The sequence below is a fragment of the Trachurus japonicus genome, chromosome 2 (genome assembly GCF_045865225.1).
Source record: "Trachurus japonicus isolate A0001 chromosome 2, Traja_1.0".
In the NCBI taxonomy this organism is placed as follows: Eukaryota; Metazoa; Chordata; class Actinopteri; order Carangiformes; family Carangidae; genus Trachurus; species Trachurus japonicus.
In genome coordinates this window covers 11690660-11716240 of record NC_140908.1, presented here as the reverse complement: position 1 = coordinate 11716240, position 25581 = coordinate 11690660, and the positions used below count along the sequence as shown (strand labels likewise).

Genomic DNA, 25581 nt, shown 5'->3' with positions numbered 1-25581 from the left:
TCGCCTCCATTGTGAAGGATACAATTTTTAAAATGGCCCTGCCTACAGTAAATGGCAAGCAAACCACAATAAAACATACTGTAAATTGAGAGCAGCAGAAGAGATTTAATGTTAAGTCAGCTTTTAGAGAGCGCTGCTGTTTAAGAACTTATTAATTTGATTTATGGGATGTTAGATGATTCTTTCAGTCTGTGATTTCACAGAATGAAACATAGAAAAACACATTTCTCCTTCAGGTTAACTCCTGTCATTCAGCCGGTGAATGCAGCTCCCACGTAAAAAGCACTTTCTCTCTGTAAAACCCGCCCAGACCCTTTATTGCTTGTTACTTTCCCACTTTTGAGCTTCTTTTAACAGAGAACTGTCTAATAAAGCAAAAGTGCCATGGAAACAGTTTCTACAAAGACAAAAATGCCCAAGGCCATGATGCTCGCTTTGGGAGAACCTTTTGGGACCTGCTTTTAAAAGGACAGGAGGGTGAGCGCGCTTTCACAGGAATAAATGCGACATGCTTTCATGCAATTTTAACTTGAATGACTCGAGTCAAAATTGCAGGTATGTGAGAATGCATTATGAAATTGATCAACTTGAAACATCACAAGAAACTAAACTGCCAAACAGTTTATATTTCAGCTTTCAGAAGTCAAATAAAATGGTTCTTTCTCTAGTTTTTTTTTCTTATATTAGATGTTATATATACAACAGATCTACTATATTTAATTGTGAGAGACTATAACATCTTAGCTTTTAATTGCTGCCAACCTTTGACATAGATGTAGGAGGCTGTTTTATTTGTCTTTTATTTCTGGAAACATCTTTAAGGAGACTCCTGTCATAAAAGCAAACTTATGATGGGCAGATTTCTGGCACCGGCAACATGTGCCTCTGTTTACAGACATGAGTGTAATAGACCACTATGTCATTAACCAGTCCATTGAACTGGCTAATAATATGACTTACATGAGGGAGGCCAAACCATTTGGTGCCAGTTAGGTTTTCCATTCCTATCAATTTCACAGTGTGTGTTTGTCAGCCGCTGTCACTCCTCCACCAATGCAGACCTGGGATATAGGTAATATTTTTAGCGCAAATTAGTTTTTTTTCTCAAAAGAAAACTTAGTGGAGCTGATTCAAATAGAAAATGGGGATGTTAGGAAAAAGGCAGCATGTTGGTTTAGATAGGCAGGCAGCTAAACATTTAAGCTGAATTTAAAGAATGATTCAAATTATACCTGCTCTTTGATTGTCTGATTATGAAAGTGTTAGACAGGGAATCTTAAAAACAAATTGAGGATTTTGCAGTCTCATAGCTGCAGCTTTTGATTCCACATTAACGTCACGGAGGCTGAAACACTCTCACATCCCTGCAAACATCATCCTACTTAGAATCAAAGTCTTTTCCCCCTGTTTTTCTAATTGATTCCCTGTAGAGTTGTGCTGCACGCTGGCATGACATCTGAGATTATGAGGCAGGACGAGCTGCAGTATTCTGTTCGGGCGGTTTGAACATTGAAGATTTGCTCATGTCAAGCAAAAAAACAAAAACAAAAAACACACAAAAAAAAGGTAATCGCACCGGGTAGATTCAAATCTGCAGGGACTGTAGCTGCCTGCTGACTTGGGACTTTGATATTGGGTCATTTGATATCGCAAACTAAACACAAACAATCACACACACACACACACACACAGCTAGGAAGAGACAGACAAGGCCGACTGCTATCACAACAATCCAGTCCCAACATGCAACACACAGAGGCTGTTGGATGAGATGTGATAATAATTACAGAAGGAATCCAACAGGCTGAACAGAGCTGCAGCCTGATGGGCTGATAAGGAATTACTGAAGCGCGAGTAATAAGAAAAGGCAAGATGAGAAGATGAGGAGCTGGCTGATATAAACACCACCTCTATTTCTTACATGTTTGCTTAAGGATTACAGCACGTTATCATGATAGGGGAAATGACTGTTAGACTGTTGGATTTAACTGACAATGCAAAAGCACCTTGCATCTATAATGTGCAGGGACATGAGGAGTCTGAAACTGAATAAACAAGGCTCAGTTCCCTCATGAGAAACATTCAGATCTATTATATTTGATTAAAGATTTTCTTTCCAGCCTATGAGGATGTTTCCTACCCAAAAAAACTAAGCACTCTCAAATGGGATTGAATCAAAACACACTAGAGCGTCTGATTAGAAAATGTTTTTTTTTTTTGCTTGTAGGCTATTGGAGCGTAATCACAGCCTCTTTTTTTTTAACCAACATATTAATTACAACTCCAAACAGAATTAATTTAATCCTTATCAAATCTCATAGCCCGACTCATGTTCTGAAGCTGCCAAAATTGATATCATTAACTTCACATTTCATTTTCCCGTTTCACATGTAATTTAGCGTGCCATCTGGTGCCATAAGGAGGGCGATCCAGGGAATTACTTTCTGCTTTCTGTTGTATTTCAAATTCATTCACCATCTCTGGCTCTCGCACAGAATGAAGATGCTTAACACCTGAAGCTGGAAATATTGATAACCATTGCTCGCTGCGGTGCTGCGCCGAGTCCGGTTCATTAGAAGTACTCACATCCCTCCGCGGAGTGAAAATGCCAATACAATAACATAAAATAGTCCATTATAGCAGCTCCACTGACAGTTTGGTCCTAGTCCCTTCCCATCCTGGCTGCTGGGGCCTCTCTAAGGGCCCACTAAATATATATGAGGGGTCATAAGATGAGACAGATTAATGGAGCCTATATATATATATTTTTTGGATTTCTGTCAAACTAACATGTTTTCCAACATATAAAGAGCAAAAAAAAAAAAATTAACATAGCTACAGCACTTTGATGTGCAATTGTGCTGCATAATATAAAGACCAGAGCTGAGAGCTCATGGTTTCTGGTCGTCATAGCAACACAACACAGCTTTCCTTTCACACACAGGCAGGCACAGCGATGGACCTGACAGCAAAGAGTCCACAACAAATCTGAATACACATACTTTGTTTAATGTACTTAAAGCTATATCTTATACTTAGACTACCAATACTATAGTAATAAAGTACTATCTATCTATCTATCTATCTATCTATCTATCTATCTATCTATCTATCTATCTATCTATCTATCTATCTATCTATCTATCTATCTATCTATCTATCTATCTATCAGTTACTGGTATTGTATGCTAATTTTGAGGTTATTAAAAATAAAAAATAAATACAGAGAGTGGAGGAATAAATACTCCAAAAACAGATTCATCAGATTTGTGTTTTCATCTTCTCTCTCCTTACTCAGGTAGTAGTTTTGAAAGTACTATAATTTGCCAAAACATGGCATTTAGGATGGACTCCCTCTGAAACAAGCTGTGTATCATACAAATATTGACTGATTAACTGTTAAAAATAGCAGTTAAAACTAAATATCACAGCAGCTAATGTGTCAGTTGTTATTCACAGCACATTTATAATGAACTCATTCAATCGGGGTCCGACGTTTCCCATCATATCTACCATGTGTCCTGCACCGTGCCCCACGGCGCCTCAAAGAAATGATTATTGGAGTGGATTTGCTGTTGGGAAATGGACTCCAGAAGGTCAGCGGACAATGCCCGTGCCCTCGGCCAGAGGAGAGGAAGGGGTGGACGGGCCCCTGTCTGGCCCCGGTGAGATTACCAGCGATGTAATAGGATCGTCCATTTTCTGTAATAGAACACAGAAAGGCTAAGCCCTGGCTTAGGTCTTCTTTGTGCTCCGGATCACCACCAGGCCCAAAAACGTAATAAATATATATATGTGTGTTATATATATACAGCTGCCTTTACACGTGAGGGAAGACACACAGCGGTTTTTGCTTTACGCCGCAAAATGGGGCAATGCTTCGGAGCCAGAAAAATCCCTGCTGAGCTGTAATGAGAAGTGAAAAGACAGCGATAGGAACGGCTTTGGCTGGATTTGTTTGTACAACAGCATCGTGTATTTCATGTTGTTTAATTGGCTCATTTGCAAACTGATGATACACATTGAGAGATAATGGAGTTTCTGTATTGAAATGCACGACACCACTGCTCTTCGTAAAAAAAAAAGCCTGGAACTGCTACAAATGATGTCTCCCCCATTATTGACAAGTGAAACATCACACTCCCAAAGAGGAAAGCAATCAGCTTAGTACTTCTGATGTATCGAGAACGAATACTTTTTAGTGTAGTCTGGAGCTATTTCTCATGAAAAGATTAAAGGAGTAGAAATAACACATTCATTATACCCATGATTCCACAGTTGTAGGTCTACAGCGATGTTGAGATGCAAAACTCTTAATTTGGTCTCTCGTGGCGCTCCGCTTCCATCCTCAGCAACTCCATTTTTTCTCACATTTGCTCCCCTGAGCACATCTCTGGAAAAAAAAAAAGCCTTCAAAGGCTGTGAATTTGTATTGTCAATAAATGTTTTGTTTCAGCAGGGGAATGTTTTTTTCCCAGGCAATTCCAGTCTGAAAGGATTTATTGATCGAATCATCCTGTTAAAGGTTGGCGCGAAGAAGCCGCCGTTCATGAGAATCTCGCCGTCCCGCTACTCGTCTTTAAGAGGCTTCCCCCCATGTTAAACCCACTCCGGCCAACCTGCCATCCCGTCGGCCCAGTTGCCACGGCAACTGAATTTCATCCCTCAAAACAAGATGCGATGGGTGTTTGGGAGAGTCGATCCATCCGGCTTCCTGAGGCGTCACCGGAGGACTGACACGTTCACCACAAACGTGACTGGGAAATAAAAAAAATGAATAAATTTCAATTCAGCGAGTCCAAAGGCCTGGAACAGTAACCATCTGTTCTGACTGGTTCTCAGTGCTTTTTCTCCTTAATGAATGTTCAGAAGACGCCACAAGTGTAGCCTGCCACTGTGTGGATATGGTCTGGGGATGTTAATGAAACCTGGGGAGGGTGCTGGGAGGAAAAATATAATGTTGACAGCTACATTAGCCACATCTAATCCATCCAATTCTCTATTATTTCAAAACAATAGGAGGCATGAACAATTCATCCCCATCCTGCGAATGTTTCCTGCAGCTAAAGCCATTTGATGCCAAAGTTGTGGAGGGAGTGGGAGGGTGTGAGACTGAGAGCTGAGGATTCAGATCCAGGCTCCACGCTGGTCCTGACTCCTGACGAACAAGGGACTCTTTAAAAAAAAAAAGAGTGTGATGCCAGACCTTTGAAGGAGCCCTGATCAGGGGGGCTCCATCGCCTGGCATCTCCACCACTGAACTTGTTAGATCAATTTCACGTCCTTTAAATGTAATTATTTCAATCATAACCTGGAGTGTACTCGACAGTGATGTATGCCTAAAAATAGCAACAGTCTGAATGGAACGACGGAGCGACAAAAACAATGTGAATCATTCTGAGGAAACTACAGAGACTAGTCACAATGTTTGAGAAGAACGGCTCCCACAGAGGAGCAGAACACATCAGAGAAATCGAACCTCCCTCCCTGAGTCAGACAGCAGCTCTTTAATGTCCGGCTGGTCCACTCCTCCTCGCCCACTCAGGCCAGGTGACCTCTGCACAACAAACCGGAGCCAGTCTGTCCCACTCTGTATTCAGAGTAGCAGAGTCAGACTAACTTTAACACAAGGCGGCTGAAGGAACTAACATTGTTGAATTGCAAATTTAATGCAAAACGCCGCTCTTGTGGTTTATGATAAGGACGGCAAACAATTATTCGAACTGTATCAGCAACATTATTTCTTATCTTGCTCTTTTAGCATCCAAATTTGACAAAGCAAATGTTGAAACAGACAAACTTGAATAGATGGCACTGGGCAGGTGGATTTGAGAATACGACAATAAGTACTGTACTGTATACTGGGAGTAAAGTTTTGGAAATTGCAACAACTTGACATTGACTGTGGGGGTTTTTACAACTCAGACTCTGAAACTCAGACCACTCAGACCCAGACAGATGGTTTTTATACTCAAATATTCCAGTGCAATAAATTCATTTCTACTCCCAACTTCTCTCAGTGGTGATTGAATTGCAAATTTCACTTTTTCTAGTGCTGCTATAATTCAAATTATTACACCGATGATTGGCTGCATTTTTCCTGATTATTAGGAGAAACTCTTCTGCACTTTTGAGTAGAGTGGCTACGGCATCTCTCAGCATGACGTCCTACAGAATACAGAGGACAATTTACTGCATATCCGCTCCACTGTAAGCGGAGAGTGTTTTGCACACGCTGAGTTGATGACAGTAGGAAAAGACAGTGTGTTCCCTCAGCTGGTCTGATAAGAGCCTTCAGCACACATGACCATGACTTAAACTAGATTTTCTAAGCGGCCATTGACAGTCAGGGTTGAGATTCTTAAGATCTGCCCTTGTTGAGACACCTGTGGTTAACGGTGGGAGCAGTGGGTGCTCAGACAATCATACAATGTAACACTGTTCAGAGAGAGAGGAGAGCAGCTGGTGTCTGTCTGGAGTATACACAAATATTGTATGTTAAACAGTTTCGAGAAGAGAAGCTAAGGAAGACAGTCAATAGTGGAGTCGAAGAACAAGTCTCTGCCTTCTGTGTGTAAATGAAACGACACATGCAACAGCTTTGTTTGGCTGCTATAATTCACTCACTTTTACTTGAATGTAAAATCTGCAAGAGAGGACAACCTCCGTCTTAACTTTCTCACTTTTTGATGATTTCTCCTCATGTCACAATAAGCAGCTGGGATTTAAGCCTTTAATTTAGAGGTTTTCGTTTTTTTGAATTTCTGCTGCAAATTATAAATCGAAAGCTTTCACACCAGTCGACTGTAAATGAACCAAACCAGCCAGACGCATCAAAGTCTGCATGAGTCTGCAATCCAGTGGGTTTGCAGAGTTTCCTGTGCATCAACTATCTTAAAGGGATAGTTCAACATTATGGCAAATTTGCCCATTGCCATAATCCCTATAGTTTTAGAAGTAGGTTTGTTAACTTTAATTGTCGGTGCAAGCTATTTTTAGAACGGCGAAGCAGAGCTGCTCAGAGCTACGCTGCGGAGGCTAATGGGATTTCTTGGTTTCCCTCATAAAATTCATCAAATACACAATCCAACAACTCCAAAGTGGTCTCGTGGACAAGTTGTGACCTGCACATTCACCTACGCTGTCTCGTAACGTTGCGTTATTTATCTCATAGCGTGGTGAATGTGCAGGTCACAACTTGTCCACCAGAGCGTTTTGGAGTTGTTGGATTGTGTATTTGATGAATTTTATGAGGGAAACCAAGAAATCCCATTAGCCTCTGTATAGCGTAGCTGTGAGCAACTCGCGGCTCTGCTCCGCCATTCTGAAAATAGCTTGCACCGTCAATTAAAGTTAACGAATCTACTCCTAAAACTATAGGGATTATGGCAATGGGCCAATTTGCCAACATGTTGAACTATCCCTTTAAAGCTTCAACCCCACAAATGAGAAACTCAGCAGATGGAGTTTGCTCAGGTGACATTGAGATGGTTAAGCTGAGATCACATGACCTGAGTGTGGTATTTTCCTGTCATATGCACCAGCCGATCATATAGGGAAACTAATGTGTAAGGTAAAGAATGAACGGCAATGCATTAATTAATGGATGAAATAAAAATGTGATATAATGTGCATGGCCTATTCCCTCTTGTGCAGCACTTTGAAAATACACATTACATTGCTCAGATGTTTAACAATAGCCTGACAGTTTGATTGGTTTAGTAGTGCAACAGGCCCAATTAATTACCAAAAAACTGCAACAGGCAGAAATGGCATCTAAGACAAGAGCATCCATGTATTGTCAAGGTGCAGGAAGAAAAAAGAGAGGGATCTCCTGGGGGCTGGTACTGACTCAGAGGAAGTCTGTTTTCTCATTTACATACAGTACTCACCATCACAGACTGCCTCAGTGCCCCTATGATAAATGAATCAGATGCTGTGTCAGTTTTCTTCATTTAATTATGTGTTTTTTCTTTTTTGTTGAATCCTATGAATTAATCATGTCGATGCGAGTGCGTTGCGAGCCGACTGGTAACTGGGGTGTGTTTTTACCCAGCGAGACTTTTTGTTTTGTTTAATAGAGCAGGCTGCTAAACAACGGCGGAGAGCAAGGAGAGAGAAAGAGAGAGAGGAAATCGTGTTGGGAGCTCTGGTAAAATGAGCTCGCCGCAGGGTGCTGCGTTCACCAAAACTGGCGGTTGACCTCCATCTTACGAGTGAGTAACAAGCTCCCTGGAGAACAGCACCTCAAAATAATTCTGTTTAATGTTGCTCTTTTATCTTCGGCGCTAGACAGAGAGAGGTGGGTGCTGCACCTTTTGTTTCGGTGATTCATTAATTTGCCGCGGCGCTCACTTTAAAAAATAAATCACTTGCACTTTGACCCATCTCTTGATTTCCACAAAATACATTCATTATTGCAAACATTTTGTGCCTCTCTGTGCTCACAGGGGCGCTGCTTCAGCTCCGGCTGTGCACGCCGGCTGCACTTTACCTGTTTCTGTCAACACAGACAGTCATCGACTCAGTAAAAACACACTCGTATAGATTTTCTGTGAAATTAGAGAGAGGGAAAATTAAAGGGGACAAAAAGGAGGCGTTCCTGAATGCAACAGCTATTACAGGCGCGCACTTTCAACACCCAGCATGCTTTGGTTTTAAGTGCACCAGGATTTTCTGTGATGGCGTTTGTGATTGTGTAGAGGAGGAGAAAAGACTGCTGTAAATACTCAACCCAACACTTACACGTCTAACTGTGCTTCTTCTTTCGTTTTATACGACCCTGCCAGTTCAAACTCTTATCAATCACATCTATAGTTGATTGTCTTCAGAGCTGGGTTTAACACCGTGCTGCCAGCTGCTGCTCCACAGAAAAATCCACCCTAGATACATTCTTCTAAATTACAAGAGAAAAGATGTCATTAGCCCATTTGCCCTGGAGAACGAGACGTGTGCTTTCTGATCCGACTCCCCCGTCTGCAGGACAACACAGTCGTCTGTGCTCGTCCCGATTTATTGCAAGTCACAGTCGGAAACTGAATCTGTTTTATAATGAGACACTGGGGTTAAAATAGGCGCTTTGTTAAAGTGAAGGACACATTGTGCTTTGAGCTGAAACTACTTTCTTTGGAGGAAATTTAGAAGGCCGTTGTCGTCGAAAGGATGTTGACTAAACGTACAGGAAAAGAGCAGCGGTGTCTGTGCTGCAATGTACATGAGCGCCATTTACGTCAGGATCCAATTAAATGATCTGATAGTGTGATAATTGCAATAGTAATTAGGGTTTATTGTAATTACAGGGAATGATTCAGATGGATGCTCACAGATGATTCGAGCTATTCATGACTAAGTGGATTCATGTGTCAAATCTGTCTACTGTACAGCAGTGGTTATCAAACTATGGTGTGTGCACAATAGAGGGATTGCTCACGTGTTGGAAAAAAAAATGATTACATTTTAATCGAAATACCACTGCAAATTAAAATCCCATGACTATAAACTGTCCAGGCAACTTTCTCATTCCTGAAGTAGCATGGATGCTGAGCCAAACCTGTGTGGTACACAGTCCAGGCAATTATGTGTCAAAAAAATAATACATAAATATTCATATTTTTAATAAATCTATCTCTTGTGTGAGGGATGCATTGCTACACAGGGTGGGCAATAGTGTATGCAGCATTTTCAAAACTCAATTTGGCTTAAAAGTGCTTTAAAGGGATAGTTCAACATTTTGGCAAATTGGCCCATTGCCATAATCCCTATAGTTTTAAGAGTGGGTTCGTTACCTTTAATTGTTGGTGCAAGCTATTTTTAGAACGGCAGAGCAGAGCCGCAAGCTGCTCAGAGCTACGTTACGGAGGCTCATGGGATTTCTAATGGGAGTTCGAGGTAAATGCATTGACTGTTTGCTGAAAAACTGTCCCTGAAGGCAACGCGCATCAGCGTTTTTGCACGAATTTACCTCGAAAACAACTCCGTCTTGTAACGTTACGTTATTATCTCATAGCGTGGTGAATGTGCAGGTCACAACTTGTCCACCAGAGCGTTTTGGAGTTGTTGGGTTGTGTATTTGATGAGTTTGATGAGGGAAACCAAGAAATCCCATTAGCCTCCGTAGCGTAGCTCTGAGCAGCTCGCGGCTCTGCTCCGCCGTTCTAAAAATAGCTTGCACCGACAATTAAAGGTAATGAACCTACTGCTATGACTATAGGGATTAGGCCAATTTGTCAAAATGTTGAACTATACCTTTAAAATATCACAGGGTAACCCTTTACAATCTCCTATACACAGCCAGTAAATGTTAATCTCAACTAACAGATGTGAGAAACTAACTAAAAGGGATAAATGTGGCTGAAATCATGGGCACAATAACCAATATTTTTAAAGCAACCCGGTCATGTGATACTGAGATAAACCAAGGTAAGCTGGTAGATAGTGGTGAGAGCAGGCCTGGCTATCGATGCATATGTTCAGCTGTGCTTGTTTACGTGTGGCAGCTCCAAGATAAATCACACTGCCTTATCTGCCGTCGCGCTATCAAAGAACTCAAGCACAATTCAACACAGATTTAAAAGAAGCATCTGGCTTCTCTGTTACACCCAGGCCCAGAGGAAAACCATGGCTGCTGCTGCTGCTGCTGCTGCTGCTGCTAGCTCCTTCAGATTCTCCCCAAACTGGGAAAATAGCATGAATTAGGAAGACATCTGTTCTTTCATCCACATCAATACTTTCCAAGAAGGACAAAAAAAAAAAAAAAGAAGAAGTTGTAAGCTGGTGAATTAACATTAGCTGCTAGATCTCATCTGACTGCGAGTTGTTTTAAATATGACGTGAGTACAGCTCAAAGGATGTAAACGCTGATGAAGTCAGAGTGCAACGTGTCCTGCATGCTCACTGAGATGTCATCTTCATCATGGCCGACACTTAATTCTTAACTGACTCTAAATGTGCTTTTGTATTCAATTACCCCGCACTATTTAACGTCTGCGTTCGTAAAAGCTCATTAATGCCAAACTGCAATTTCCTGCTGCACACCATTAAAAATATTACAACAGGCAGCTGATAAACACATATTATGCATATCAAGGGCTTTTAAAATTTACAACACCACCAGGCGGCTGATATCGAATACCGTTGCTAACTAGCCCCGACCTAATTCAAATGAGTTACCTGTAGGAGCGTTTAATTTGAAAGAGCAAGCGCCGAGCTGCCGAGTGACAGCGGGATCGGAGCAGAAACACACACACACACACACGCATCATGAGACTCCACCACAGCCGACGTTTTCATCCATCCACACTGTGAGCAAAGTCTCTGAGGCACTCTGACATTTCCATATGAAATACATCTGGTTCGCAAGGGTTCCAGAGCAACTTTGTACCCTCTCACACACACATAAATATATATATCTCTCTCTCTCCCCGCCTCCTCCTCAGGGCTGTTTGTTGTGAAAGCTTTTGCAGGTTCAAACAGAAACGTTAGATTAGACCCGAGGGAAACAAACACCATCGCAACAGGAGCAAATTGGGAACCGAATGAAAGAAAAATCAACTATGCCAAAACCCCTTATTAACAATTAGTGCTGGTGAGGGGGCTTTCTCTTGCTTTTGTTGTGGCTGATTGCTTTGAGAGTGGCATCCTAGGCAGCTGGGGTTGTTTGTCTGACTATTGTCTTGAATGCTGATTGTCACCGCCCAGAGAAGAACACTGACAAACATAATTTCTAGGTCTGCAACTTTAACAGGACACAAACCGACACATTACCGCTCAAAAAAACATAAAAAATCTTTTTTCATAATAATTTTTACATGTGGCTCCATTGTTTCCAACTGCACTTATCTTTGTTGTGCCACACAGAGAAAATGTGTGGATATTTTCAGAATGACTAATTACAGTTAATGTCGCTTCACATCAACCTCATCAAGAAATCCAACTTTGGTAACTTGGAAACGTGGTTCTATTTGTGGCATGAGCAAAGCTGTCAATGTTGAAGAGTAGAAACAATTAGCTGTCATGACAGGTGTTATTCAGTCACAGAGGATATCTACAAAGAAAGCTGGTGTTTGATTGCACAACAATCAGAGTTCATTCACCATTAGAGAACAAGGCCAAATAGTGTTCAAGTGAAAAATGCATCAGGACTTAAAGTGAGTCACAAACCCTCCAGTTAAAGAGGAACTATGCAGGATCTGTATCTTAACTATGCTACATGTTTATCTTAATTAAACAGCTTTGGAGTAATTGTGATGGTTTAATAAATGGCTTAACTTGAGGGAGAATGGAGGCTCTCTGCCTTCTACATCACTTATTGCATCTCTGCAAACCAACTTTGCAAGATCGGGGGCCGCCACCCCGGTGTCCCAGCTCTCGTCTCGGCAACACAAACTGGCCCTGTGACCTATAATCTCTTGTTCATGACAGATTAAACTACACAAATATACACGTCGTAACATCGGATATGATATATAAGGTTGAGTATCACTCTATTGATTGATTTCTGGCCTGCTTGGTTGTAAACAAATGCACATGGCCAGGATGAGGGTTAGCAAAACAGAGGAAAAGCGACTTTAACCTGCTTTAACTCCACATACCACAGCCATGCAGTAATATAATTGTGTAGGTAAACACAGTTTGCTTGTACATTTTCCAATGTAACAAATAGCTGACTCCTGGAGAGCTGATGACTCTGTTTTGACTGACATGAGCTTTTATGAAGATGAAAAATATTAAAAAACTAAAAATAGACGACAGCAAAATACCATGTAAAGGTGAGCAGGCTCAAAAGGTAGCAGAAAAAATGTAATGAAATAGCTGACACCTGCTTTGAAAGATCATTTGTTCCACTATATATTTAAGATTTTATCCTTTCACTTCCATGCTGTTTTTCTGCTGCTTGCAGAGCGCTGACCTTTCCTTTTAGTTTCTACTCCTTATCATATCTCCCGTCTCCTCTGATCTTCTTTCATGTGGCAAAGACAGATCGAGCGGATAAACTCTTCGGCACCGGGCTAATAAAATCAGCCGCTGATCAGCTGCTTCAAAGTTAGAAACACAGTTCAGCGCACTTATCTGTGCAGAGGACACGGCCGATCCGCCCTGAGGCCCCCGTGGGCTATACGCTGGGCGACCCCTTACATCCAATCACAGCTGGTGAGAGGCTGGTCGGGCAATGATGAGCAGCTGGCCTTGTCACATTACCATGGCTGTGTGTGACCCCCGGGTGGCTCGGCAGGCTGTTGGCGTACCGAGAGGCCGGAGAGGTAGCTGGGTGCGGGGATCGGGGGCAGGGAAATGAGCCGGAGAGGGCGCTGTCTGCGTCGGGACGCTGGCCGACTACAAGAAGAGGAGGGACACTCGAGCGTGCTTTTTTTTTTGCCTCAGCTCGAGCTGGCTGCCAGCCGACTGAAGCAGATGTTATATGCTGATTTGGAGGCTGGGATGCTCCAGGGGGGTTATTTATAAAACGCTCTCATGGTCAAATGGGATTTTAGCAATGTGGTAGGCAGGTAGAAGAAGTGTTTGTTTACAGAAGTTAAAATGTTGGCTGGAGATGCACACCTTTGCTTTCCTTGCGGCGGTGTTGGGGTTGATAGAGGTTGTAGCTTACAGATGGCACACGGGGATGAAAAATAAGTAGTAAGACAGCTTCTAAGGTGGACGCATTGGATCTGGAAGTCAGTACTACGCCGAAATAAAACAACCAGGAATATTTAAACAAGAAAAGAAAGGTCAGTGCTAACAAGCTGGGCATTAAAGTTCAGCGTGAACCTGTGAACACAGGTCAGACCAGCAAATGAGCAAGGCAATATCATTAAACTTTTCATTACACCAACAGTGTCAACGATTTATCCTTTAATTTGACCCAGAGACCACAAATGGAGAGTCATTATTTTAAAGCAGAGTGAAATCTAACACCCTCACTGACAGGTTACTTGTTACTGCTAAAAAATAAGGAAGATTCTTGGTTAAAAAAAAAACTAGACACAATGAGCTGAACAAGATTCAGCATGTCAGCTGAACTGGTTTGTGAAATTCACAGGATGAAGAACTGAAGCTCAGAAAATCTCTTGTGATGAAAGCAGAGATCAAGCCCAAGGCGTGTGTCCCTGCTGAGAGGAAGGAGGGAGAGATGGAGGATGTGAAAGGACAGGAAATGGAAAGAGAGGAGAGAATTAGTGAGAATGAGACATTAACAGACAGAGATTGGCTGTGATATGAAAGACACTGAAAAATAAGACTTCAATTTTAAAGTCTCTGCAAGAAAGCAAATCAGTCCATCTCCCAAAATGTTGACCTGCTCCTTTATCTCTGGGCCCTGCACTGTTTTCTGTCCCTGCTTTTAGGCTTTAACTGTGAAGCAACTGCAGATGAGTTTGCATTAATGTTAGTTTAACATTTCAAAGCAGAAAGTGGACTTAACTTTACAGCTGTGACGTAGCACGGCAACAGGAGAACAGACCGGAAGACACAGAGGACCTACTGTATCTGTGAGATGAAAAACAAAACGAAACACGAAAAGCAGCAACATCTACCATCCATGAGCAAACAAAAACTACAAAACCGGTGTTAGGAACTGTTTTGAATACAGTGAAGTCACTGCCAGCTCACAGTAGATATCAGACGGCCATAAAGTGCAGTCTGAGTACTAGATGGGATGATAAGAGCATCTTCAGAGTGAGTACAACCTCAGATATTAACACAGAGCCTCAACTATAAAAAGGTGAGTTTAATCGTCCACATTGTTAAAGGCGCCGCTGCTGTCTCAAGTATCCCAAGTAGATTATCACTCAGTGACTCATCGGCCGTTATTTCTGCTGAATTCTGACAAAAAAGCGGTGATTAAAATGTGAGGAACACCAGCGCTCCACTTATCTGAGGGCTCTGTGAAATAAAGCAGAAAACAGATGTTTCACACATATTACTGCTAATGCACAGCAGCGCCGGAAGAAGCTGTCGCATCTAATGCCGTTATGCTTCTTCTCGCCTTATGCGACTCAGTCTGGTCCAAACATTTTATGGGAACATTGTGTTGTTGAGAAACAATTACAATGATTGACCTGAGAGGAGCACTTTAATTAAAGCTTAAAGCGCAAACTTAAAAAGACACAAAACTTGCTATGAAAAGGTCGTTTACTTCAAAGAATCAGAGCCAGACTGTGTCTTTGTGTCTGTGGCCCAGTAACAAACATTAGATTATACTAAAGAAACAATACTTTATTCCAATTTGCAGCATTTTAACGTCACTTTTACAGTTGTTTCGCTATTAATTTGAACCCTGTTTTATTACTTTATTGCAGGATTGCAAAAGTCGTTGATTCATGTTCCATTACACATCTTTTTAGCCACTGGAGCGATCCCACAAAATTTATGCAATTTGTAGTGAGAAACATCAAAGAAATTAAAAAAAAATTCATGGTAACAGAATAAAGAAAGAAAAAAATGGAATAATAATAAAGGAAAGTTGTCCAAATATATGTATATATATACATACTGTATACATGCATGCACCCATATATACAGTACCTTCTCTTCAGAGATCTACTAAAACATGTTAAAACATGATAGTTCTTGTCTTGTCTAGTAAAATGTTTCCTGTACTTATTTGTCTATTTGACGTCATATTTGTGGATGATGGCTCCTCCACGTAGACAGAGAGCGGAGCAGGTTTTAAATGTGGAGGTGGTGAGGATAAATAACGTTGAAAAGCTCTGAGGCGCGGAGGCAGACTGGCTCCATCTCTACTGAGTTAGCTGCGCCCGGATGATTCATGTGTATTTGGAGACATACCGGCATTTCTATTTATGCAGCGCATCAGCGATCATTCTCAAATAGCATCATTCACCTTTTCAGAGGGTGGACATCTCATTCTGAAGCAGAGTCCATCTAACATATTAAGTAATGGTTGTGCGTGCGCGTGTTTGCGTTGTGGGCATGTGTGTCTTTCTGCCTTTGTGGGTTGCACGGTCTCTAAAATTAAAGTAAGTTAATTTAGCGCTCTATTGAGTAGTCCATTCTATTTCCCATCACATCCCAAGGTGACAGCATGGATACTCTATAATACACTTCCATGTTGTTTTGAAGGGAGAGCAGGAAGGAAAGGGAGGGAAGAGAGAAAGGGGAGGGGTGTGGATGTGCTCCATCCTCTTCCTCATATGCTATAGTGCCTTCCCTCTTACACACAACCTGCTATTACTGCTCCTCTAATCAGATTTGCAAAGCAAGGCCAAACACTGAGCTTCCATCTCGACTCCCTTAACGCAGCGAAGGGGGTGAGCCGCCCGAGCCCCTCTTTGGACAGGCAGCTGAAATAACAGTGATCACTCCTGACAGCAGCGCATGAGTGGAGAGTGCACTCACATTTGGCACAGCGCTCAAATGTCATTTCACCTTCGTCGCACACTAAAAGGTGACAGGCTTCATCCCTCTTGCCAAGCAGGCGGGCGGGCTGTAGGCGAGGACCCCGGGGATGTACAGCCACACCAATAAGTACTGCAAAATGAAATGAGTCAGTGCTCCGACTGTCAGACCCCGAAATGAACAAATATGTTAATGATACATTATAAATGTCACTCGGGCAAGCCTGGGATTCAGATGTGCGGTGCATAATTAGATAATTACATAATATCTGAGGGGCAAACTGCTATGCTGACGGTGGTAATGCTGACTGAATCAATAGCAGTAACATGCTCAATAACAGGTCAAATATCATCCATAAAACTGACAGCAGTTAGTTTGTCATTCATGAATTATCCAACCACAGGATGTGAATGTTCCCCAGCAGAAGCAAAGACAAGCAATTTTCTCTTTGAAGAAACATCGGAAACAAAAAAGACTGTCACATATTAGTCCAAACTGCCCATCAACTCTAAAAAGACACGGACGGACACTGACAAAGCCATAACAAAGGAAAACACAGGATGCTGTAAATGAGGCCGCCTCAGGAGCATCAAACTGCTCACGATGTGTTCAGGAACAGTGGTGATATATTTATTCCTCTAACTCATTAGTACAACTCCAACATCTCAGTTTGGTTTTAACAGTCACATTTGACTGATTGATTTTGGAAGTCCACTGGAAGCCTACAACAGTCCACTTAACTACTGTATAGGTACAGTATAGGACGTTAAAGGTAAAAAGCTTAATCACCTGTTATAGTGTTGAGTTCAGGTAATCAGGTACTATATGGTGGATGTGGGCGGTTGTTTACATCCCACAGCTAAGGGTGCTGCTGCCACAGAGCTGTCACAAGTATTACTGTACAGTAACTAATAGGAGCCATGACCAAGTCTCAATACACAATACACACAATCCTCCGCCTCACAACAGCCCACAACACTTCAGTGGCACAGACTGTATCTGTGACCACTTGTGCATACAGCACTAAGAAGTAGAAATATGTCTGTTCTAACTATCTATATTTTATTTGACTTTTATCAATTTATCTATGTATTTTCACTCTGTATGTTTCTTAATTTCTTTTATTCTATTATTTATTTGCCTATTGCCAATTTTATGTTATGATCTTATTGTACTTTCATTTGTATTTAAGTATATTTCTGTAGATATATACACCAGTAATGGGAAATGGGAGGAGGGAGCGGGTTGAAAAATATATTCACAACGTGTTACTCAACTACTTGGAAAAATCCAATAAACACAATGTTAAAAAAAAGAATATGCAGATTTTAGAAAGGTTTTCATTACTGTCATAATGCATACATGCAATGATATTTACAAAACTGGAGATTAGGGCTGTCAGAGTTAACGCGTTAATCGCGATTAGATTAATTAAAAAAATTAACGCGATTAAATTTTTTAATCGTGGTTAATCGCGGCCCATTTTGTCCTCTGTCTGCTGGACTGGAGGACTGGAGTGTGGGACCTCCAGTCCAGTAGGTGGCGGTAAGCCACCTTCAAGTTGGTTGCTACACAAATATACACATGCAGTCTAACATATATCCACAGCTCTATCCATTGATTTTTTGACGGCTTTGTTGTCAACAAATGCACGTGGCGATGTATTGATTTTTTGACGGCTTCTGTTGTCAACAAATGCACATGGCCAGGCAGAGGCGTAGCAAAGTAAAGGGCAATTTCCACTGGATGCAATTCGTTTCAATTCTGTGTGAGTTTCATGCATCATGTGTTATGATTAGGTACTAGGCCTGCTAGGTCTGGTCTAAAAGTTGTTTGTCTAGAGATTATAACACTTTGGAGGGTTGAAAGTACAAAGCGCCATATATAATATTTTTAATAGAGATTAATCGCGAGTTAACTATGGAAAAAATGCGATTAATCGCGATTAAAAAAAATTAATCGTTTGACAGCCCTAGTTGAGATACAACCTGCTCCATGAGTCATTTCCCCTTCTCCTCCTCACATGTGCAGGAAAAGTGAAATAAATGAGGTTTTCGGTGAACGGCGGGGATTAAGCGAGGAGCCGTCCACTGTCTTCCAGATCCTCACATCAAAATATCAGTGGACCTACGCGGGATGTGGCGGAGCGCCGGGTGTAGTGCCGATTTCCAATTCCTTCATCTCTGAAAAGAACTGGAAGCTTTCCTCTTTGAAGAAACGATCCAATCTCCCACTGCACACAGCTGTGGAGGACTGGAGCTGATCTGAAGGAAGCCTGACCCTTTTTTTTTTTTTTTTGGACAAGTATATTCATAGATAGATATTATATTGTCTGATGGCCTGTGTAGGCTCAGCTGGGCTTTACAAACTTTGAAAGTATTTCAACTGTCATTTCTGATGAAGCTTCAGTGGACTTGCTAGTTGCTGCTGATAGATTATTTGTGATGGTACAGTATGATTAATTCCTTCTCATTGTCAGTTTCACTGTGAGATTTAATTGGTTAAATGATTTTTCTGCAGCCGACCAACCACAACAAGTAACCGGTGAGAAATATGTTTTGGCTTTTGGACGGAGTGATGCATCCTCTGCTGCTTAACCTCTATCCGACTCAGAGAACAATGTTCATCTTTTCATATTATTTCTGGAACGTGATTGATACAGCAGAGGAAGCAGACAATGAGATAAGGGGCATGATATCAATCATCATTTGCCGAAGGTCATTGGTGTGGACACTGAAACCATCGCTGTCCTCTCTTCGTACTTTTAAATTCAACATTTAGTCAACTTTAGGACTGTGGACACTGTGGGGAAAAGATCCCACAGCGAAGCACTGACATCCATAAACCTGGTCTTCAGAAACACTGCAAAAACTCAAATATCTTACCAAGAATATTTGTCTTATTTCTAGTCAAAATGTCATTTCTAGTCAAAACAAATCTCATTATACTTAAATTAAGACTTATTACATAAAAAGTAGCTTGTTTTTAGACACTTCCCTTACAGAAAAAACACAAGAACTTCACATATGTGAAAATTTTGCACATGGGAATCATGTTATTCGCACATGGGAAACGCGGTTTTGGCCCAATTTTATGTGAATCACATGTGAATTCCCATGTGAACCCATTCTCCACATGTGGTAACGTGATCACATGTGTTACTATGTAGAGCACATGTGTAAAACATGTTACCACATGTGGAAAATGGGTTGTTGGAGGAGTCTTGTATGTGGCGCACCATTAAATTGTACAATCCAAATGATGATGACTAGTTAATTTGTTTGACCTACTGGGGTACGGTGTTAATGTTCAGTCAGGACATTCAATTAAGAACAATGCTTGAAAAAATGTCGCAGCAGTAATGAAACTAACAGTAGCTCCTTGCCTCTAACGGATATTCTCATGCTCTTATCTACCATCTGCTGCTCTGACAAGGTGCTACCTCTGTGTGATGGTTAATTATGTGCTGTATCCAGGCAGAAATGCATTAGTGTAAATGCTCTTCCCTAGTTCAGGCAATAAATGCAACATTAGATGTTGTTAAACTGATTAAACCTCGACTCAAGAGACACTTAAAGTTAACTTTGCTTCTTCTATTATACAAACCAGCTGCTAATTATAACTTTTTTTCCATGGTAACCTGCCAGGAGTGGGCAACAGAACACTAGCGCTTCATCCTTAACTGAGGGCAGGCTGGACAATACAGTGAGTCACTTCTACACAGCAGCACACACTGTAATGTGGACATATGGGCTGGTGCAAGCTGGATAGCGTCAGCCAAAAGAAAAGAAACAATCGAAAATAGATGCAAAACAAAGACTGGCTACCACGACTACAGCATCAAACCACAGTGTATACATCATGTATCACTTCACACAACAGTGTGACTCACATACACACTGCCTCAGTTAACATTTGGTGTGCCATGTGCTCTTTCTGCTGCTCCAGCTCAACAAAAACCATTCTCCAACTCCAAAAGTTCGCTCTGTGAAAGTTTCCCAGCACATACGGAGAACCGAGGGCAACCCGCGAGGTCTCGTCGTCACATGATACCTTGAGCGCTTCGTGTGCTCCCAAATCATGATGCGCTGCCGATTCAGACGACACAGCAGTAACCCTATCATGGATCTGAATATAGATATTTCATCTTGGCTGGATGCTTCCCCTTTGATAGTCTTATGCATATTCATTAGCCGTGATATCCACCAGAAGGTTATTATCCATAAATGTCACTCTGTAATTAATTAATCCTGTCTGCCGGTTGCTCTCCCTGCCTCATTAATGAGCCAAGTCTAGCTGATTGTATTCATATTCATGTGTCCAAATATACAGCTCTATTTCACATTCAGATGCCAGAATGTTTCACTTCATTAGGAGCAGGACTCGCCGCAGGGCCGGTTGACAGGTAGGTTCCCCATCAGCATACTGTATGTCTGTTGGACTGTTATAGTAAATGGCCCTGGGGTCAGAAGTGAGCAGTGTCTCGGTCTGGGAGGCAGAGTTTACTCACACTGGAATGAGAATCACCTTCGACAGCTAATGCAGTCCAAGGAGACAATTACGGTGGTGATTTTGTGCTGTTTAGCAAATTGATTTTTAAAGCTACCCCAAAGGCACATCTATTACTGTTGGTTTGAGTTTTAATAAAAATCCAATATGAATTTGCACAAAGCCGAGAGGACCAACTCCGGCACATTAGGCTAATAGAGAAGAATACCACAGCTCACCAATGGCTCGCAAATAGTTTGACATTTACCCCGACATGCACTCAATTATTGGGTGAGAATTTTATCCTTAGGCTCTGCTCAGTTATGCGTGGTGCATTCTGCAAATGGTAATAATCTATATAGGCTTTAAGGGACACTGTAACACATGCTCTTCTGATATGTGGCCAAAGTGTGTGCTTAGCAGGATGGCTTAGCGCTCCGAGAGATAGCATCATAATTGGAAGCTCACATGCCAAAATCCCCCAACATCGCCGGCCCGGGGTGTAAAGTGTTCTTCAGTTAAAAACACTAAACCCTTTCTGTCACTTCAGATAGGAACAGCCGCAAAATATATATAAAACACAAATGTAAATTGAACAACGGCAGCAGACGGCCTGTCTTGTGTGCCCAAGGCTTGCTACATTAAACCACAATCTCTCTGCAGCTGCAGAATAGAAAGCGACTACGTTTGCTGCTTTTTTTTTTCCTCCAATAGTTAATATTTTAAAACTAGAATCAATATTGTATTCTATTGTCATTTTCATTCCATTTTTTTTCTTCTTGTCAAAACCTAGACAGCGCTGAGGGTGTTGTAAACAAATGAGCCAACCACGACCACACGCTCTGCTGCACTATGTGATGACAACATTTCTAAATTACCCAAGGCATCACGCTTTGTAAAAAAAAATAAAAAATACTGCACAACACAAACCTACACCAACAATATATCTTTGATGGGCCAATATCGGTCAAATGGACCGATGGCTCTGTAAGACACGGCTCAGCGCAGGGCGGCTGCAGTGATCACAAGATGTCAAGGGGGTGTTTGGATGTTTAACAACGTCAGCACAAAACTTCACGCACGAGCCAAACATATTTCATAAAAAAAAAGAAAAAAACACAAACACCAGACTAATGGTGGCACTGGACCACCAGGGTCACTGGGATTTATCCATGCGTACTGTACATCTGCAGCAACTAGATTGCACATTTGTTGAAGCAGTAGCTTATATTGAACTAATTGGAGTAATCAGAAGACACAATATTATATAAACAAGAGGGTAAATGATAAATTAGTTGTAATTGCTTTGCATTTTCCCACAGTTATCAGGGTTTGAGTAGAAAAATACTTCATCAAAAAAGAAGTCATCAACACCTCACTAACGATCTCAAGTGGCACCAGGTGTTACATGATGTAGGTCGTGCTGCAATATGTACAGTGTGTGTGTGTGTGTGTGTGTTGAGTCATACCTTTGGGTCCTTGGTTTGCAGCTTGTTGTGTTTAACAGCGATGAGAGTCTCTGTCTACGTCAAGGTTGCATCTCATTTGACTCTGGCAGGAGTTTTCCTGGAAGAAATCTTTAATAAATTAAACCCATAATTTCCTCTCAACATATCAGAGTGGATAAAAATATCACTGTAACATTACCAAGCTCACATCAAAGCTGTTGTTTTTATGGCCTTGACTTATTATTATTATTATAATTATTATTATTATTATTATTATTATTTCTAGGTAGACAAGATTTGGACTGGAGAGTGACTTGCTCATTAATCCCAGAAGTAATTAATCACAGTGATTAGCTGTATTTAGCTGTCTTTAATCACGCTCTTATTTTGGTTAATTCACTTTCAAACGGCAGCTCGGGGAGGGGAGGACTTTAGGAGTTTAAAAGAGAGTAAACCTCAGTGACTTTCAAATGTAATGTTGTGTGTTGTTCAGCTGAAACGCAGAGTGGAGCAACTTACCAACGCGGTCCGAGATGTCAACACCAGCTGTTTGCTCCCGCGACGTCAAAATAAAGGTGTAATCTTCCTGTGCAACACAACCACAAGACGTTGGTGCGCCCCGCCCCCCTGCCCTTCCAACTTCCGGTTGAAACAGGAAGTGCCTGTGCAGCCTCATTGGCTGAAAAAAAAAAAACCTGCAAAAACAAAAACATAGTTTCTCCCTCTTGTGCGTTGTTTTTCTATTATTTTTTTTTTGGAAAACAATGGCTATTATGTATCAAATATACCAAACAAAAACACTTGGTGCTGGTTTTATAAGCTAGCTCAGTGTTTTTCAACCTTGGGGTCGGGACCCCACCTGGGGTCACCTGGAATTCAAATGGGGTCACCTCACCTGAAATGTCTAGTAATTGATTTAGAAAAAAAAAAGACTGATAAAAAATATTTTTTTAACTAATTATTATTTCTTTTTAAAATTATAATTAAAACAACTGTATTCTATACTTTCTCAAATATAAATCAAGTTCAAATAAAATTGCAGCATTTGTGATGTCATGAGCCAAAAAAGGTTATGAACCACTGCTAGCTAGATAAAAAACATGTACTATTTCCATAAGTAACATCATTATTTGATTGTCTAGTAGTATCTGATATTCTGTGGCTGAATTTTTCTGCCTTAAACTCACTCAGTGGCAGGTTAGTTTTCTATAATATAATATGGTTTTACCTTTAAAAAAAAGAGTAGAGGCACGTAACATTCACAGTATTTTTTAAAAGAATATTCTAAGTGGTGAAATATTTCCCAATGTTCTCTTTTTTTTTACTCTGAAATGAAACCTTGATTTCTGCAGCAGCTGGAGTTTTTTAAAAGGACTCGGCACCATAAGTGAACTTTGACCATTATCCTCGCAGGCTGCCTTACAGTAACTGTAATTATATGACAGCACACCACTATACCTATAACTATTTATTAGTCAGTGGGCTCATTGTGGGTATGAAATACATTTATTGTGATTTCACTCCACCAAAATGTATGCCAAGTGGTGAACTGAAAGTTCTCTAAGGAAGTGTTCTTTTATCCTGCAGAAAGGTATTTCTCAGCTCAGCTGTATATGCACAGACTCAATTATGTCTCCTGTAGCTCAGAGCTTTATAATTAAAGTCCTGAATCACAGCACAGGGAGATAAAGTGACCAGTGTACGTGACTTCTTCAAGATTTCCGTCTTAATGTATTTATCTGGGTCTCCACTGAATATCAAAAGGCTTTTCTCACATGAGCTCAGCACACCTCGTGTCTCTCTTTTAAGCCGCAGCGTCGCTTTGAAAGAGTTACAACCTGAAGTAATTTAGGCCTTTTGCCTTGGAAAATCCTCCCGGTGTGTCCTTGAACACTGAGCCCAGGGTGCGAGCGGCCATAAAGCGATCATTTGTCATCTGGATTGTGCCTTCGTTCCCTTTGGCGCTCGCTTGTTGGGACAAAGGGAGAAACCGTGTGTGAGGGCTGTTTTATCACTTGATGTTTAGGAGCTTTTAATAAGAATAATAGAGGCTGTGCAGCTTCTTCTTATTCCTCGGCAATTTATGTCTCCACTTCTGCTCTCTGTTGCGAGAGAGCAATGTTTCTTGTGTGGGCCGCGCAAAAGTTAATTTAAGAAGTGTCAGCGGGTGACACGACCTCATCTTGGATTTATAAAACACAAGTCAGCAGGTTCCTGAGGATGTGAAGAATCCTCTGCCCACTGGCCAGTTAATAGGGTTACATTGGGTTTGACAGATTTGAATGCAGGAGGAGTCATGTTATGGCATATTCAGCTGCAGAGGACATGGGCATGTTATGGATCTCATAGAAGCTGCTTATGATAGAAACACTGTCCTTCAATCACTGCGACAGAAATCTGTGGGATACTTCCTTTAGATATTTGCCTTCATTCTTCGTTGCTTCACAAGTGATGTGACCACATGGCCACAGGCCCAAACCTGCAACATTTAAAACTAAATGAGATTCTACTGCTCTATTATAACATCAGCTGTTACTAAAGGCATTCATCCTTATTCCTTACCCTTTTAAACTGACAGGCTAAATACATTTTCTGCAGTCAAGGAGGCAAGTTGGAAAACATACAAAAACATGGAGGGAGCGAAAAAGCCAATGTGCATTTTACAATTCCCCTGCAATCAGATCAAAACACCAAGGCGCCGGCTGCTGCAAACGTTAAGAAAAAACCAAGCATTGTGGCATGCGCATAAAAGCTAATTCTTGACCTTGTGAATAGGATTCCATAAAATGTCAGCTCTTTGCTTCAGTTTGTCGTCAGTGAGGCTTTTGTCAGACAGTCGACGGCAAGTCCTTGAAAACATTTGAGTTGTTCTGTTGTTTGGCTTGACACTGCTTTTTTTTCAAGAATTTTTCTATAACATTTGTCAAATAAATCTGTACAGTTGCAAATGTAACACAAAGTCCAATCTGGAGCTGTAACCAAGGTTAAAAACACAATGAGTTTGAGTGGCTAAGCGATGCGTTCAAAGAAATCTGACTTTCGGCATGCTTTGTGTGATTTAATACTGCACAAACTTTCAAATAAGAATACTTTCATTCCATGGCAGATTATTACCTAATGCTTCTCATGTCCTCTGTCTATACTCTCCTGTCAAACCAGGCGGACCTCTGCTGGGAGAGTCTGAAATCCAGCAGATTACCAAAGCTGAGAGTTGTACCTGCCAGACGTCTCTCTGCTGGATTTACCCATGTGGTTTTAGCGGTGCGCCCAAGCTCCCACTTCCTCGCAC

General features: G+C 41.3%; 1 long non-coding RNA gene across 1 annotated transcript in view; it reads right to left on the bottom strand.

The window, feature by feature from the left end:
• LOC146990907 (uncharacterized) overlaps window positions 1–22894 on the bottom strand; it is a 56547-nt gene extending 33653 nt beyond the window's left edge. The window contains exons 1-2 of the long non-coding RNA XR_015037823.1: window positions 22808–22894; window positions 22314–22410 (exon numbers count right to left, since the gene is read on the bottom strand). This is a non-coding gene — a long non-coding RNA (uncharacterized LOC146990907). The remainder of the gene's footprint in view (window positions 1–22313; window positions 22411–22807) is intronic.
• Between the last annotated feature and the right edge of the window lie 2687 nt (window positions 22895–25581).